The sequence below is a fragment of the Aquarana catesbeiana genome, linkage group LG03, assembly GCF_042186555.1.
Source record: "Aquarana catesbeiana isolate 2022-GZ linkage group LG03, ASM4218655v1, whole genome shotgun sequence".
NCBI classification, from domain to species: Eukaryota; Metazoa; Chordata; class Amphibia; order Anura; family Ranidae; genus Aquarana; species Aquarana catesbeiana.
Window position 1 is genome coordinate 321,258,719 of NC_133326.1, and position 19,058 is coordinate 321,277,776.

At 43.9% G+C, this 19,058-nt stretch overlaps 1 protein-coding gene across 4 annotated transcripts in view; it reads right to left on the reverse strand.

Annotated features, from left to right (window-relative positions):
- The window catches only part of BRD8 (bromodomain containing 8), a 108,120-nt gene that overhangs the window by 22,937 nt on the left and 66,125 nt on the right, over positions 1–19,058 (reverse strand). The window lies entirely within an intron of this gene.

The window sequence follows — 19,058 nt, forward strand, 5'->3', positions numbered from 1 at the left end:
GAGGATAATCGAGAAACTTGTCCTAGGGTGGGACTACTGCCTGCAGTACCTTCCTGCCGAAGGCTTGATCTGCGGTGGACAGTAAATCCAACCGATAGTGTCGGAGAAATGTTGAATAGCTGGACCAAGTAGCAGCCTTACAGATTTGTTCAGGCGTAGCACCGGCCCTTTCAGCCCAGGAAACTGCCATAGATCTCGTAGAATTATAGGCCTCTGTGATTGCCAATCTAAGCCATCTGCCCAGTGTACATTTGGAAGCCTTCTCTCCCTTGCGTGAGCCTGAGAAAACCACAAAAAGAACATTCGATTTTCTGAATTCTTTGGTTACTGTAAGGAAGTGTAACCAACATCTCCTCACGTCCAGAGTATGAAAAACTTCTCCTGGATTGGTCGGAGTTGAAGAGAAAGTGGACAGGATTATTTCTTGTGATCGGTGAAAGGTAGAAGAAAGCTTAGGAAGAAACGCTGGGTCCGTTTGAAGGACAACTCTGTCTGCAAAAACTTTCAGAAAAGGTTCTGTAACTGCCAGAGCTTGGAGCTCACTGATTCTTCTTGCAGAGGTGATGGCCACCAGAAACATTGTTTTGAGAACCAAATTCTGCAAGGATGCTTCTTGTAAGGGTTCAAACGGAGCTCCCAAGAGACCCTGCAAAACAGTAGACAAATCCCAACTGGGAAAATCTTTAAGGGCTACTGGCCTATTTCGTGCTAGTGCCCTGAAAAATCTTGAAATTAAAGCTTCTTTGGATAAAGTTCTTTCAAAATAAACAGATAAAGCCACCACCTGAGTTTTCAGGGTGCTGGCTGCCGTTCCCTTCTCCATTCCCTCATGGAAAAATTCAAGAACGGATACTGAACTCTTAACCTGGAGGCCTTTAGACGCACACCAGGAGTTACATTTTTTCCAGACCTTCATGTATATGGCCCGAGTGACCTCTTTTCTACTTGAAAGAAGGGTCTTTACTACTTTGTCAGATAGTCCTTTTGCCTTCAAGAGGTCTTCTTCAGAAACCAAGCTGTTAACTGAAAATAGTCCACTTCCGGATGGTTCAATGACCCTTGCGATAGAAGATCTTTTCTGGACAGTAACTTCCAAGGAGGTTCCGTGGCTAGATTTAACAGAGCCGCGAACCAAGGCCTTTTTGGCCAGAAGGGAGTGACCAGGATCAGATTGGTCTTTTCTTCTCTTAACTTCCTTAAGACTAGTGGTATCAGAGGAAAGGGGGGAAAAGCATAGCACAGCTGGTAATGCCATGGATGGGTGAAAGCATCTATGCCTACTGCTTGATCTCCTCAGTGGAAAGAGAAGAATTTGCGTACTTTTGAGTTTTGTTTTTTGGCAAACAGATCTATTTGGGGTTGCCCCCAAGCTTTGGAGATCATCAGGAAGACTTCTTGATTTAAGCTCCATTCTGCTTCCACCAACTTCCGTCTGCTTAGAAGATCTGCTAGCAGATTCTGAGAGCTTTTCAAGTGGACTGCTGATAATGAGGCCACGTTCTGTTCCGCCCAGGTCAGTAATTGACTGGCCAACTCTAGGAGCCTTTTTGCTCCTGGTTCCCCCTTGTTTCATTATGTAGGCTACTGCAGTTGTGTTGTCTGACAGTACCTGAACAGTACCTCCCCTTCAATTCCCGCCAGTTCGAGGAATTTTGGGCTTCCGACTTGGACCAGACCCCCTGAGAGGTCTGACCGTGCAGGTGGGCTCCCCAGCCCCAGGAACTCACGTCCGTCCTTAAACGCTTGTCCAGGGGAAAGACCCAAGAAAGGCCTTTTGTCAGGTTGGATGGATTTCTCCACCACCAGAGAGCCCTCTTTACCTTTAAGGAAAGGTTTATCTGTTTTTCTAATGGTTCCTGGTATGACCAACTGCGCAGAATGTTTAACTGGAGGGGCCTTGAATGCAATCTGGCCCACTGAATGGCGGGAATCGATGCTGTAAGAAGACCCAACACCGCCATAGCTGACCTGGCTGACACTGACAGGTTGTTCTGAACCTGTTTCACCACTGATTGGATCTTTTCCCTTTTTTCCTGCGGGAGAAAGACTTTTTGAAGCACCGAGTTTATGGTGTACCCCAAAAACTTCATCTCCTGTGAGGGTTCCAGATTGGATTTTTCCAAATTTAGGAGCCACCCTAAGTTCTTCAGGTGATCCTGGGACGTCTAGAAATTTGATAAGGCTTGTTTTTTGGAATCTGTGAAGAACAACAGGTTGTCCAGATAGGGGACTGAAATCCCTCTCAACCTCAGATGTTCCAGAGCTTCCGCCATCATTTTTGTGAAGATCCTGAGGGAGGATGAAAGTCCAAATGGTAGAGCTCCGAATTGGAGGTGCCATACAGAGTTCCCCAGATCCACTGCCAGGCGTAGATACTGTTGAGAAGTCTGATTTATCCGAACATGAAGATAAGCATCTCTCAGATCCAGGGATGCCATGAAACAGCCTGGAGTCAGCAACTTCGTAATTGAAAAGATTGTGTCCATCCTGAAATGCTTGTACCGTATTGATTTGTTCAAGATTTTTAAGTTCAGGATGAAGCGGTACATCCCTGAAGGCTTCTTTACCAGGAATATATGAGCGTAGAATGCCCCTGCCCTCCTGATTTTTTGGGACCTGGATGATTACTTCTTGCTGAATCAGATCCTGTAGTAGGCTCATCATTGCAGAAGCTTTTTCCCGATCTCTTGGTAGGGCTGTAACACAAAATCTGCTCAGGGGTGGCTCTGAAAATTCCAGCCTGTATCCCTGAGTTATGATGCTTTTCACAAACAAATTTGGAGATGTCATGTTCCACTGTAGGTGAAAAGCTGACAATCTTCCCCCTGCTGTGGTGAGATTGTTACTTACTTTTAGAGGGCTGGTCTGGGGGAGATCTGAAAAGAATTCCTCCTGTTCCCTTACCCCTTTGGGAGACCCAACGGCTCTTTCGGTCCTGCTCCTGATTCTTATGGGGCTGTTGACCAGCACAAAAATTCTTTTTAATCGGCTGTTTCTTTTTTGGCAGGGAAAGCCTTTTTCTTGTCGGCTATCCTATCCAAGACTGTTTCAAGGTCTGGACCAAAAAGGAAATCACCTGAAAAAGGTAAAGTGCACAGCTTAACCTTGGAAGCTGTATCACCAGACCAGGTTTTTAGCCAGACTGCACGCCTGACTGAGTTCACCAGTGCTGATGACCTTGCCGCTAACTTGACTGATTCAGCTGAAGCATTAGCCATATACTTAACAGCTTTTAGTATTAAGGGAAAAGATTCTAACAAATCTTTACGCGGTGTGCCTGCTTCAACATGGCTTCTCAGCTTTTCCACCCAGCATTCCAGGTTCCTTGCCACAACCGTGGAAGCCATAGCAGGTTTGAGACTCACTGATGTAGCATCCCAAGCTTTTTTAAGAAGGGAATCTGCCTTCTTATCCATCGGGTCCTTGAGCACCCCCATATCCTCAAACGCAAGGTCTGTGCATCTAGAAACCTGCGAGAAATCAGCATCTACCCGTGGTTTCTTATTCCAAACTTCAGAGTCTTTATCCTCAAATGGAAACCTTCTCCTAAAGGACTTGGAGAAAAAAGGGGCCCTCTCAGGGTCCTTCCATTCTTTCTTGACTGACTCTGATAGGACCCTATGAACTGGAAACACTCTGCATTTGGATTCATCCAGACCCTGGTACATTTTGTCGTACTGTTGTACTGTTTGTTGTACTGACAGCTGTACCTTTTCTTCCTGAATTTCAAGAGTAGTGTAGATTGCTCTTAAGAGGTCATCCACTTCCTCTAGGGATAACTTGTACCGAGAGGTTCTGCTATCATCTTCCTCTTCCTCCTCATCTGAGTCCCTGAGTGAGAGAAGAGTACTTCCCCCTTCATCACCTGAGTCCTCAGTCTCCACTAATCTGGATGAGGCTGCTTTTGGACTAGGTGGTGGATTCTGGGGCTCAACCTGAGCTGCTGGGTTCTGTACCCATAGAGACCTGACGGAACTCAGCGAGTTTGTAAGCTCCCTTACAGAGGAGAATAAATCCTTGTTGTAACGAGCCCCTTGCTCGCTCGGTTCCACTCTCCCGACACTTCTCTGCTGCTATAGAATCAGATTGCAGATCGCACGTCTGATGGTTCAGTCATCCGATGCTCCGGGATTAGAACTACAGCTATGTGCCATTCTAATCCAGTTGTGTAGCTCAGAACAAACACCAGGCAGGCTGTAGGTAAGTTCAGCCAGGAATCTCTTTTATTGAAAAATACAGGCTCTTTTATACACTAAAAGTGGAGGTGCATACCCCCGGCTCATATTACTCTAAACATACACCTGTGACCAGAAACCTAATTAACATGGGCTAATTAACTAATCCCTTTAGACAGCCCAGATGACTCAGACATGACCTTTAGGCCAGACTGGCCGTCTTGTAGCTCAGAAAACCCAATCAACATTATCACAATAGCAGAGTTAATTAACACAATCAACAATGGGGATCTAATGACTCTTAGATCCCATACTAGAGACTTATTTACAATACACATTCTAGCAGGCAACAGACAGGTGGCTGGAATTGACATCAGCGTCTCCTAACAGTATTTGTCCCAGCATTATGAATCAGCCAATATTTCTAATATGGCACCCGAATCCACAGTAATACCACCTCAAGGGTTCCCAGGCATACAGCTCACAAAGAGCACCGTTCCCCCAAATGCCAGGGCCCACGATCGATCGGCAAGAGGCTAGCATTCAGTCCCCTCCAAAAGTCTCTCTCCCGGCTAGGTCTGTCACACTTGTATTGCTGGGACGTTTCTTCCTCCACCAGATCTTTTTTTTTTTAACAGAAATTTTTTTTATTGAACAAATCAGCAGTACAATACAAGAGTTTAATACAGACATTGTAGTGAGAATAAAAAACAGTAAAATTAACTCTTAAACAGCCATTATTTATCAGAGATTCCAGGTGTGCAAACATCAGAAGTTTCACTCAACCAGACCTCTCAAAGCTCAAATCTTCATACATTTTTGATAGTATAAAATGAGTGGCCCAATATTCAACTAAACCTGGTAGGGACAGCGGGGGGGAGGGAAGCGGAAGAAAGGAAGGAAGGAGGGGGAGAGGAAGAAAGGAAGAGAGGGGGGGAGGAGGAGGGATGAGGAGGAATGGGATGAAAGAAAACAGGCATAAAGAGAAGAGGCGTGAGATATAGGATATCTTCCATTACTTTTCCCATCCTGTTTATGGGGTAGGGGGATCAGGGTCACCGGAGGCGACGACCCAGGACGACCAGATTTTATCACACTTCCCCGGGCATTGCCTACTTTCATACGTTAATTTATACAGAGGGAGTACCTTATTCACAGACCTTATGCACGAGGCCAGGGTAGGAGGCTCTACCATTTTCCACCGCAATAGAATTTCCCGCCTAGCATAGTACAATGCAAAGGTTAGACACAATTTGCTATACCTATCACCCACAACATCTTCCAAATGACTGAGCAGTAGTATCTGGGGATCCGCCTGCAAATCTGATCCTATGACATTGCTCAGCGTGGATGCCACCGCTGACCAAAAGAGTCGGAGACTGGGACACGACCAGACCAAATGCCAGAAAGTACCCACTTCCTGTCTGCATCTCTGACAATTGGGATCTCTCTAAGGGTAAATGCGCACCAACCTCTGTGGAGTAAAATACGCCCTGTGTAAGAACTTGAATTGTATGAACCTATCGTTTGCAGCGATCATGGAAGGAATGTAGGATATTAAACACTCCCTCCATTCCTCCTCATCTAACGAGGGAATATCAACCCTCCACTTTTCCCAGGTTTTAGTTAGTTTGACATCATACTCCACTGTCAGGTATAGGTATAGTGTGGAGAGAGGCTTCCCCATCACGCTGGAAGTCAAGAGCCTTTCAATAGAGTCCGGTTCCAGAATGAGGGGGGCAGGGAACTGAGCCTCAAAGGCGTGCTTCAGCTGCCAATATCTAAACTGGAAGGAGGCAGGAATAGCAAAGGATTGTCCCTTTTTTGCCCAGAGAACGGGGTCCGGTAAAGTATAAAAATGGGGTAGCATAGGGTTGCCCCAGAGGGGCATGTGAGGTGAAATGTAATTAGGTTTCCCATATATTTTCCTAGCCTCCTGCCAAACCTTTACAGTGGTACGCATCGGGGTCGTCATGGACAAACTGGCCCTGAGACCCCGAAACGGGAGATTACTCAAGGCAGCAAAGGAACCAAGAATGGCTGCCTCCACCAGATCTTTAATACAGGATCTGCACATCACCTTCTGCCATGAATCTCTAAGGGGGTTCTTGCAAGAAGGACATTTCCTCTGGCTTGGTGGATTTATATGTTTAGTTTTTCCTAACACCTTTTCCTGTAACGACAAACAGTTTCAACTAAACCTAGTGTCCCTAAAACACCAAACACTAGTGTCTAACAGACCCACCACCAAGCCAGAGAAGACAGACAAAACCCCAGCAGCAGTGAGGTTCCCAGACCACGCTGCAGGGTCCGAATGAAGTAATCTCTGATCCTGCAGCTACAGGACTCCCCTCAGGGAGGAAACATACAAAAAACAACAAAGCCCATAAGGATAAGAAAAAGAGGCACCACTGTACCACTCTTTCCTGGGCTTGACCGGTGCTAGGGGCGCCTGCATCTGCCACGGCTGTATTGCTCTTATCCATTTTGTAGAGAAAATCAGCAGCAAGGAAGAAAAAACAAACAGGTTTTTTAAATTTTCGCGGGCCCCACGTCATCAGCGAGGGCTGGAAACTGAAGCGCCGGTCCTCTGACCCGTCCCCTCGTCTCTGCGTTCCAGGCGCTTGGAACCAGCAGCGCCACGCCCCCTCAGGAAGCTGCGTCACCGGAGATGACGCACTCGCTGGCCGGGACCCGGAAACCAAGATGCGGGACACGTCGCTGACCCGCAGCGGCCCCCGCCCAACCACCAGAGCCACTCTAGGAGCCCAAACACAGCGGAATCCAGGTACAGAGACGCCGCACCTCCTGAGGGTCTTAACTCCCCTGAGACAGAGAGACGGGGGACACCGAGACAACCCCCGCCCCTGGGGGAATGCTGGGATGGTCTTTTCACTGCCATAAACAAAAAGTAAGCCTGACACTCCCAACCTTGGAGAGAGCGCAGCTCCCTGGTTCCCTGCACATGCTTCCACCATGGCGGAGGAAACACAATAACTGAGGCCATGGTGGAAGAGGAGGGATTTAAAGGCTGCATGTGTTTCCTGTGAAGAAGGCGGAGCTACGCTCTCTCTCCAAGGTTGTCCTGAAAGGCGATTTGGAAACATATACCTTAGGGAGGGAAACACAACCTGTAAAACACACAACCAAAGGTCAAATCTTGGCTGGATAACAATTCCACTCAGTACTGCTTCATTTAAGCAAAGTTTCTAGACCATACCATAATTCTGGAGATCTCTTCCCAAGAGGCTCCCGCACTTACCACCCACAAAGTAGCAAAAGATCTTGCAGAATGTGCATTTATCTTATCTGGATCCTGAAGATGTGCTATTATACTGTATATGGAAAGTAACGATTCTCCAATCCATCTGGCTATGGAACCTTGAAGACTTTAGGCCCCCTATTTGGGACACCAAATAGAAATGGAAGGTGACTAGACTTCTGAACTCCTTGATGAAATTCAAATATCTCTATATCTGGAATCCCCGGCGGTTAAGGGGCTGCGGATTGGGAGGCTGGAGGAGAAATTGACATTATATGGCGACGATGCCCTGTGCTATGCGGGATCTGAACAATGTGGGACCTTCGCTAATGGCTGCCCTGGTACATTCTCGGGAATTCGCATTAATTGTTCTAAATCTATTGTATTCCTTTTTAGATGATCAAGCACCTACCCTTGCTGGCCTTGATGTGTGTGACAGAATATCGCTATCTAGGGGTGCAGATAACTAGGGATGTATCTCAGTATTATTTGCGCAATCTCCTCCCCTTGCTTTCCCTTCCCAAGAATAGGTGATTGGCGTGGTCCGGGCTTCTGTTAAACCTTTTGGGGCATATTAACCTCTTCAAAATGATGCTCCTGCCTAAATTTAACTACCTGTTTCGCAATTGGCCGGTATGGATTCCAGCTGCCTTTTCCTGTGATGTAGACCGTAGTTTGGGATCTTTTATCTGGAACGGTGCTTTTCTTTGCCTGGCTAAATCTGTTACACCTTCCTGGGCAACTGGAGGGGTTGGCCTAATTTTCAGGTGTATTACTGGGCGGCGGTGCTGGTGACGACATATTGCTGGTTTGAGCGTTCGCGCTCTAATGCTGCTGTATGTGTCGAAGCTGCCGGTCTAGGTTCCTTATTGGATTATAAAAATATATAGGAAATTGCTGCGCTAAACCCCAAAGCAAACACAATAATCAAAATATTGACATAAGTATAGCTGCTGACACTAGAACAAACAAAGTCCAAAATGCATAAAATAAAAATAAGTGTAGTGCTAGAAAATGTAGATCACTGTGACAGTGAACTATAATACAGTGGATATAAAAGGAAAAGAACCGTGAAGGAACAATAATAAATAGTGTCTATGACATGTAGAGTCCAAATCCTATGAGAAAAAAAAATAAGTTCATAGATGGAAATCCCACTGAGCTGATGTCCTCTGTGGTTCAAAGTGGAAGTGATGAAAATAAAGTGGTGACTGTGTGACACGACAGGTATCAGGCAACAGATGTACATACATCAAATGAAGATAAATGGATGGATACTTCTTACCGGACTCGGTGGGCACATCTGTCGTAAGACAGTGGGCCAATCAGGCTTGTATTGGTGACCGGAGGTCCAACGCTCATCAATGCTCCCGACTGGAAGAAGGACGGAATAGATGAAGAAATCCCTCCAAGGGTGGGCGTTTGTGTCAATTAGCCAAACCGGATTAGGGTATGGTAACCAGGTATCCAAAACTCGAGGGGATCTTTCAAAGGGAGGTAAGCCAGACCTCAGGAGGAGGTCAAACAAGCAATTGGTGACAAGATGGAACGATGTCACATCCAAACCAAAAAAGAAAAGATGGAGGGCTCCATATGGTGCAGCTCAAATTTATTCTAATATAAAAAAGCTTACAAAACATCAAATAACAGATGCTGATTGATAGGGTTGAAATAATGACTTAGAGTTCCACTTTAATTGTTTCTGCTTTTTCTTACCTGTGTACGTATCAATTGTTCTATTTAAATTGTTTGTGCTTTTCTCTTCTGTGTACGTATCAATCTGTATCTAGATGGAATTTGGAACTGCTGAATAATCATTACATGTTCGCTGATAAGAAACTCTTTGTACCTTAACCTCATTTGGTAATGCCGATAAGATTACTGCTTGTAGAGCTGCCTATAAAAGGCCTTTGAAAGAAGTAAAGGGAGCAGTCCTTTATGCTCAGAAACTGATGCACGGATTTCTGACTCTGTGTCTTAATTCCTATAGAAGCAATAATTTGACAAAGCAATATAAACTTAAAGCAACTTGTTTAAGAGTTGCCCCTAACATTTTGGCGCCCGAACGAGGGACCCACCGATGATACTACAAGAGGTGGCTGAGCTACGCTGACGGAACGAAAGGACAGGCATTCCGGGAACCACAGATCAAAAACCTGGCCAGGTAAGAAAAAGCTTTATTTTTCTTATATTCTGTGCTCCCCTGATTTGTGCCTATCCGTTCTGTCAGTTACGGTTCTCCTGGTTTTAAAACACCAGCCTCTGTAGTGGTGAGTCTAGAATTACTGCATATTTTGGTTTATATTGCTGGAATTATTTGTTTGTTTGTTTGTCTGTCTGTCTTGTTGAGAAAGTGAATGAGCCTTGCCAAGGTTTGTATGAATTGAAAGAATATCATCCCAATGAGCAACGGAATGCGCCCTTCCGGGGGGTCTGATGCTTAAGTTTGATATTCAATTTAGTTCATAAACCATAGACGGGTTGAGAGTATAAGCCCTGTCTGCTCCATAAAGCAGGAATAAGAGTGCATGAGAGGGATCCCAGATACGGGGAGGGAATAAGGTCTCCATAAAGTCCGGAGATCTAGTCGGATACCTAGCCACTTAAAGGAATGCTTGTATATGTTGTAGCCGCATTTTTGTATATGTTGTAGCCGCATTCTAGTTTATTATTGGGCTAGCATATAAAGTAATTATTTGTTATTGGGCTAGCATATAAAGTAATTCGATTTCAGAAATCTCATTCCGGAGAGGTTTTTAGTATTCTAGCACCCTAGGAGGAAGGCAACGAGGAACTAGTGTAACTTAGCTAAGTGTTTTATATTGTACACTAAGTGTCCCACACGCTACCTAGGCAGGACTGTTAGAATGGGCCAGAGGAACACAAAACCCCGTCAGGGAATTGTGGCGCACTATACGGTGCCACAGATAATTAAGAACATTTATGGGAAAACCGAAGCACAGGACTTAAAGGATGTCCTTCGTAAATTTAAGGTGAAAGGAGCAGCGGGCTTAGACCCGGATGTATGGAGTGAAATAAAAAGGGACAGACAAGGAGAGGTGTTAGAGAAGCAATGGATGCGTCAGGTTCAATGCTTAATTAAGGTCTCAAATAGAGCGAAAGAAGAGGGGTGGAAATATAATCCAGACTGTGATGGTTGGGATATGAAAGATAGAAGAACAAAAAATGTTGAAATTTTAAATAATCTTAGCTCAGCCATCCCACCCCCATACACTGACGTAGAACGCAAACCACACAAGATATATCCTGTACTTGAGGGGAGAGGATGGGTTTGTCAGGTTTGTGGAGCACAAAACCCAGAATGGGCAGTAGAATGTGTGCATTGTGGGGCACAAAAACCTCATCCAGAAACTGTAGCTCCCGTACGCACTGATACACGCATTGTTCAGGTAAACAATCCAGAATTTGGACAAGCAGCCCATCCAAATGCCCCGCCTACTGTCACTCGTAGAATGCAAATAAGGACTTGGGCACCATGGTCGGCAGACACCCTTATGGCATTAATACAGAGCGCCCCAGACCCGGTGGCAAAGCCAGCTGCTTTCTGTAGATTTGTGACACAGTTAATGAATACACGTGAAGCGACCTGGCAGGATGGGGAGGATCTATGCAGACACAAAATGACTCTGACCCTGTTTAACCAGTTTATGACTGACCTGCAGACCGAGCTGAGGGGGATGGCAATCTGGAGACAGGACACGTCAGACACATAGACTCAAGGGCCCCTTTTATTGCTAGATTAGAAGCTTTCTGTCAGGCAAAACAACAGGAGAGGGGGTCAATATCACCCATGAAACAAATGCCAGGACAGACTGTATCAGAATTTTACTTATCTATGGAAAGTATGATGGCAGATGAGGGATTGGATTTGGCTCTGCCAGTCACGATCCGAGCCTTCAATAGACAGTTTATGGAAGGATTAATTCCACAGATAAGTGAAAGACTGAAAGCTTGCACACCACCCTTAATTTGTTGCGATTTTTGGCAGAAAAAGGTTGCAAGGTTAATAAGAAAAAGTTGCAAGTGTGTCAGGAAAAAGTTATCTTTTTGGGACATTGTATATCACAGGGTACGAGACATCTCACTGAGGAGAGGGTTCAAGTGATAAAGGGAATGTTACCCCCACGGAATTTCAAACAATTGCGTATGTTTTTAGGTATTGTGTCATATTGTAGACAGTGGATACCACACGCTAGCGCTTTGATGCAGCCATTATACGATTGTTTGAAAATTGTACCGTATATGCTTACAGAAGTAGCTTATGAGTCGTTTGTCACTTTGAAAAAGTTGTTGATTTCTGCCCCGGCTATTGGTATACCAGATTGCACCAAGATATTTAACCTGTACGTTGCTGAGATCACTGGACACGCCACAGGTGTTCTGACACGGGCACATGTAAAACAAAGACCAGTCGCTTACTTTTCAGCAGCATTAGATCCAGTATCTAGAGGTTCACCGTCCTGTGTACGGGCGGTAGCTGCAGTGTCAATTATCATAGATAAGTCATCAGAGATTGTTCTAGACAATCCAGTCGTAGTGCATACCACACATGACATACATGCAATCTTGTCTCAGGTACAGCCCAAACACATTTCAATGGCTAGGCAATTAAGGTTACAGTGTACTTTACTCTTACCTCCAAATGTCACTTTTCAGCGCTGTACAACCTTAAATTTGGCCACCTTTTTGCCTCTTCAGTCACCAGATTTGGCAAGGGGGAATGATAGTACTAATAGTACTAGTGAGAAAAGAAATGAGGACACTGACACTCTTTTGTTTAAAGAAGTAGATGAACACGATTGTTTTCAGCTCATGGAACAGGAGACAATGGGATTCCCACACGTTACAGATACACCAATTTTAAACGCTGAGTACACCTTGTATATAGATGGTAGCAGGTTTTCTGATGACAAAGGTAAATATCACACAGGGTATGCTGTAGTGACTGATACCCGGGTGATTGAAGCACAGCCCTTACCAGCCCACATGTCAGCACAGAAAGCAGAATTAAAAGCTTTAGAACAAGCCCTAGAATACTTAAAAGGACGAGAAGGGAATATTTACACTGACTCCGCTTACGCTTATGGTGTAGCGCACGATTATGGCCACATATGGAGGGCTAGAGGTTATCTGACAGCAGCAGGTACACCTGTAAAACATGGAGAAGGGATTAAGAGAGTCCTGAACAATCTTCAAAAGGTTAAACGAGTGGCCATCATGAAGATAGCGGCACACACGAGCGCAAAAACAATTGAGGCAAAAGGAAATGCATTTGCAGATTTGACTGCAAAACAGGCAGCTCTAGGGGAAGGAAGCCCTGAGACCTTAGCAGCGGTAGAGGTGAGTATCCCAGAACCAACATGGCAGCAGTTGCGTAAATTACAGGAGCAAGCAGGGGAGAGTGAGAAAGATAAGTGGGCCAGGATGGGAGCAGCACCAGACCTTGACAATGTATGGAGGGAAGGAGGCAAAATATGCCTACCTGCCTCTCTGTACCCAGCAATGGCAGCGGCAGTTCACCTACCCACACACGTCAGTTCCAATTCCATGTATAGGATTGTGAACCAAAGATGGCTCGCCCCTGGATTCAGTAGCACTGCAAGAAACTACTGTGCAGCCTGCCAAATCTGTCTCCTGAATAACCCAGGACAGAAAGTGAAAACCCCACGAAAACACCAGGTCCGGGCCCAATACCCCTTCCAGAGACTGCAAATTGACTACATACAAATGCCTAAGAGCGGCCCCTTTGAATTTGTCCTCGTGTGTATCGATTTATTCTCAGGTTGGCCTGAAAGCTATCCAGTAAAATCAGCTACAGCTAAAGCCACAGCTAAGAAACTGATCACTGAGTTAATACCTAGGTTTGGTCTTCCTGAAACCATAGAATCAGATAGGGGGACACACTTTACAGGAGAAATCATGCAGAATGTGATGACCATGTTAGGGGTTCAACAAAGTTTCCACACCCCTTACCACCCACAGAGTTCAGGATCAGTGGAAAGAGTAAATGGGACAATAAAGTTAAAAATACAAAAAGCCATGCAAGAGTTAAACAAGCCTTGGCCAGAATGCCTGCCTCTGGCTTTATTCTCTATAAGGTACACTCCAACAGGAAAAACAGGATTATCCCCATACGAAATACTTTTTGGGAATGCACCTAGATTAGGTTTATACTTTCCACAGAGTATGCAATTGCAATGTGATAGTTTGACTGCATATGTGATACAATTACAACAACGTCTAATTAAGATCCACAAAAGTGTGTATTCTTCTCTTCCAGACCCTAATTCAATAACAGGTACACATACGCTGCTACCAGGGGATTATGTATATGTAAAGAAACACACCAGAAAGACATTGGAACCCAGGTTTGAAGGTCCTTACCAAGTACTCTTGACCACGGCCACTTCAGTAAAGCTGGAAGGAAAACCTACCTGGATACACGCATCACATTGCAAGAAGCAACCCGAGAAAACAACATGATGAAATATCTACTTACATATTGGTTGTTGCAGATTGTTGTTTTACAAATATATGCATGGACTCCTGGTATTAATGTACTTGAAGTAGAGGAAACAACAACTTTCGAATGGGCTATAGATGATCCTAAAGTAGCAAATGATTATTGACAAAGGTAGACTAGTACATCTTTCCTCACAGATACAACAGGATACTGCACCACATTGGTGGGATATATTTAGTGGAATGTCTTCTACAGCAACCAATACCTTTCACTGGTTGTTAAGTCCAATGGTAATTATTATTCTAATATTAATATCACTTACAATCACAAATATATGTGTATACAGGAAAATAAATAGGAAAATTAGGAGAATAGACAGGGCATACCGATAAATGTGTATTGACATCACCCTACTACTATAAAACTCCTCTTCTTGAATTTTAAGATGTTGGTAATACCTAGGGGGATGGGTTCTACCCCTCTGACAACTCGCGGTCAGGGAAAGGACTCTGGGGAAAAACTGACTAGAACTTATTCATGAGGACCCAGGGGGAGGGAGAGGATGATGTCAAAGGGGGAAATTGATAGGGTTGAAATAATGACTTAGAGTTCCACTTTAATTGTTTCTGCTTTTTCTTACCTGTGTAGGTATCAATTGTTCTATTTAAATTGTTTGTGCTTTTTCTCTTCTGTGTACGTATCAATTGTTCTATTTAAATTGTTTGTGCTTTTCTCTTCTGTGTACGTATCAATCTGTATCTAGATGGAATTTGGAACTGCTGAATAATCATTACATGTTCGCTGATAAGAAACTCTTTGTACCTTAACCTCATTTGGTAATGCCGATAAGATTACTGCTTGTAGAGCTGCCTATAAAAGGCCTTTGAAAGAAGTAAAGGGAGCAGTCCTTTATGCTCAGAAACTGATGCACGGATTTCTGACTCTGTGTCTTAATTCCTATAGAAGCAATAATTTGACAAAGCAATATAAACTTAAAGCAACTTGTTTAAGAGTTGCCCCTAACACTGATAAAAAGTGATCACTGATAGGTTAAAAGCAATATGGGAGGCATATTTAGAGATCCCTACGCGTTTTGACCGCACGGTCTTCGACTGGGGCATAACGTTCCGGTCGAATCCTTATTGGGTTTACAAAACATAGTGTATAGCGGATCAGGGGCATATGCGGAGGTGCCAGGTCCAACTAGGGTGACATTGCAGGTCTGGGCGGTGGCTCGGCATTGGCTTTTGCACGACTACCGCTGGTAACCAGTGCAGCCTCCCTAGGGGAACCCTAGGTTAGCGCATTTTCAATAGGTTCCTGACCCCCAAGTGTGGGCACGATATGGTATAAAAACGCTCAGGGATATTATGCCTACGGGTATGTTATTGACCTATACCCAGCTCTCTCGATTATTTCACCTTCCGCGTTGGTTCTTCCGCTATGCCCAGTTGAGACATGCTGGCAGGGCGCAATTTCCTACTCAGCCTCTCCTTCAGTTAGATCTGGTTGAGGAGCTGCTCTCCCAGAGGGATTTGGAGAAACCGCTTTCTGCATTGTATGGGACTCTACTTGTTACTGACTCTCCTATAATTGAGAAATGATGGGACCTATGGAAACAGGATATCCCCACCTTGGATAGAGAGAATTGGGAGGATTGTCTTGAAAATTGTTCTAAGTTAGTGATATCCTCTAGGGACGAATTTATCCAGCCAAAATGTCTACATCGTGTGTATTTTACCCCAGTGAGATTGCACAGAATATATCTAGAGACACACATTGCCAACCTTGTCAGGTGCACATAGGTACTTTCATTCACATGTTCTAGGAGTGCCCCAAGATCCTTGCTTTTTGGACTGACATTTTTGAGCTTATTAATCTCAGACTGCAGGTAGCAATCCCTATGTCCCTGGAATTGGCCTTGTTAGGTATTCCTGATGATGAACAGAGATCCCACCACAATAAATCATTGATTTCCTTCTTACTTTTCAATGCCAAGAAGGTGATCCTATGTAATTGGTCCCCCCCTCCACTCCCCCTACTTTGTTGTTCTGGGAGGCCATGATTGATGCTGCGTTATCTCTTTACGAACTGACGTACATTGCCCCTCGAAATTCGCCAAGGTTTGGCAGCCGTGAACTTCCCAATGATGTATCCTGGAGCTGAGCTGTGGTGTTCTTGACTTACCCTGTCTTTAGTAGTTACTTTTTCTTCCACCTCCCCCCTCCTTTCATCTCGTGTGCCAGTTTGCCCCCTTTTAGTGTCCCCAACTCCCCCCACCTTGAGTAGTGTAACCTTCTTCCATGCTGTGGGAAATGTGTTGTTTTTTTTTTGTTTTTTTTTTAGGATTATGTTATTTGTACCTGTCTCTTTAGAATGTTGCTTGATATTTGTTGGTATCTACTCTATATACTATGCTATTTGCATCCTATGTCTATGACACACCATGTCGAATGTTTGTTTTGTTTTCTACATCAGTGGTCATCAACCCTGTCCTCAGGGCCCACTAACAGCCCAGGTTTTATGTATTACCTTGGGGAGATGCAGACTAGAATACTGCAATCACTGAGCAGCAAATGATATCACCTGTGATGTATTTCAGTTATCTTGCAAACCTGGCCTGTTAGTGGGCCCTGAGGACAGGGTTGATAACCACTGTTCTACATGTTCTAGAAAATTCTGCTTTTAATAAAGCACTCCAGATTGTTAACAAAAAAATCTCTCTAAATCTAAACAAACCGAACTGCTCTACCTTCTGATTTATCTGTTGAGATAAGTGGAAAGATAGCGCTGGACCTGTGGGGTTATCTTACAGGTATAGTTATCTTGAAATGGTTGTAAAGCCTAAACATTTTTTACCTTAATGCATTCCTTGCATTAAGGTAAAAAATGTTTAGGTGTCAGCACCCCCCCCCCTCACCCCCCCCCCATACTTACCTGAGCCCTTATTCGATCCAGCACCCAGCACCGTGCACGTCTACAGCTCTTCTCTCCCCTCACTTCCGGGTTTCACTGGCTTTGCTGGGGCACCCTTGGAGCCATTGACTCCCAGTACTGTCAATTAAAGCTAGTGACGAGGGAGCGGGGGGGGGGCAGTCCCACTATCTGTGTCAAAGGATGCAGCAGCGGGGCTCAGGTGCGAGCACGCAGGAGGTCTCCCATGTGAAGCGGCTTCCCGTGGGGGCACGGGACAGAGGAGAGGGGCCAGGAGCGCTGGCGGGGGACCCAAAAAGAGAAGGTTCGAGGCCGCTCTGTGCAAGTCCATAGCACAGAGCAGGTAAGTATAAACATGTTTGTTATTTAAAAAAAAAAATTACCTTTACAATCACTTTAAGCTATTGATGTTGGTGTAAATGATCTGGTTCCTGGGCAGGCAGTTTCTACACCCCAGATGATCTCCACAGTCTCCTTAGCTTGTAGCGGAGTGTATCAAGAATTGAAATTGAAGAGCCACACCACTGCTAAGAGGTCCAGATACAACTTTATTCCATTAAGTCAGGGGTACAATAAAAAAAATAGCCAATGCGTTTCAGAGGGTCCATGTACCCCCTTCATCAGGGCTAGAAAGAACATAAAAAATTAACATAATAATCTGATATCGATACAATATCCCCTCTACGGTCTCATAATTAAAACCAAATAGTCAATCGTAAAGCTGGGTGAGTGATCTTAGAAATAACAACTTTACCTTCCTTCCTACAGATACCATTAGGTCCAGTTGACTTCTGGCTTGTTCACATTGTTGCCAGTCAAGGTAATTCACATTCATATTTATCTCTTCAATGTATACCATCAACACGAGTCAGTATATTTGATCACAGACACACTGTTTTACTGATCAACCACATATAGCAATTGTCAGTACATATACAAATTATGTGCCGCAGACGACAAATATCCCCAGATGTACTGTATAGCCTGCAGGTATAAAACCTTATTATCACCTTCTAGGTTCCATACACACAATGCAATCAGATTGTACAGTCTTTCTTCGAACCACCACCAATGGAATGAGTCGTTTGGGTTTTACCCCATTATGCATGAGATTTGTTCAGCGAATGGACAGTCAGATTGTACAGTGTATGGCTCCTATTTGGTTTCACTAGGGACAAAATTTGAACAAGAATGTATTATTTTTATTAAATATCATTATTCTTAGTATTATTATTAGTGTTTTTTTGTATCATTTTACGATTGTACAATCAGATTGTATAATGTATGGTTCAATTTATACACATTTTAATCATGGTTTTATACATTTCTTCTGTTTAGGTCAATTTTTAACGAGAATGTATCAATTTAATGATAGTGATTATTATTGCTATAATAATTATTGTTGTTTTTTTTTTGCAATGCTTTACAATTGTAAAATCCAATTGTATGATGTGGTTCACCTTATACCGATATCATTTTACTTATACCGATATCATTTTACTCATTTTGTATGCATTTAGGCTGGGTTCACAGTAGTGCGAATTGGATGTGGATTTACCGCATCCAATTCGCATGACAGGAGAGTGCGACCGGCTCTCTATGGAGCCGGTTCACACATCTCCACGGCGGCTGCGGGGCAGCTTGCACAGGAGTCCTGTGCGTCTTTGGCTTCGTTTAAGGGCTGAATTTTTGTCTGAATTCGGTCCTGAAACTGCAAATAATAATAGTGATTATGATTATTATGCAATTCTTCTTATTTTTTTGATTGTACAATCAGATTGTATAATGTAGGGTTCAAGTTATACACATACCTGTTTTGAGATATATTTTACCCAATTTTGTTTTCTCTGATTAGGTTAACATATCACCCAGAATGTATAATTTTATTAATAGTGATAATTATTATTATTGTTATTTGTTTTCTCTTTTTTTGAAACTATATAGTTCAGCATTCATGTTCACATTTTTGTATATTCATTTTGAAACTCCTTTTACGACTTACGATTTGGTTTTAATTATGACCCCGTGGAGGGGATATTGTATCGATATCAGATTGATATGGAAATCTTTTTATGTTCTTTTTAGCCCCCCAATTAAGAGGGTGCTTGGACCCCCAAAACACTTGGTTACTTTTTTGGATTGTACTCCTGAATTTTAATGGACTAAAATTGTATCTGGACCTCTTAGCAGTGGTGTGGCGCTT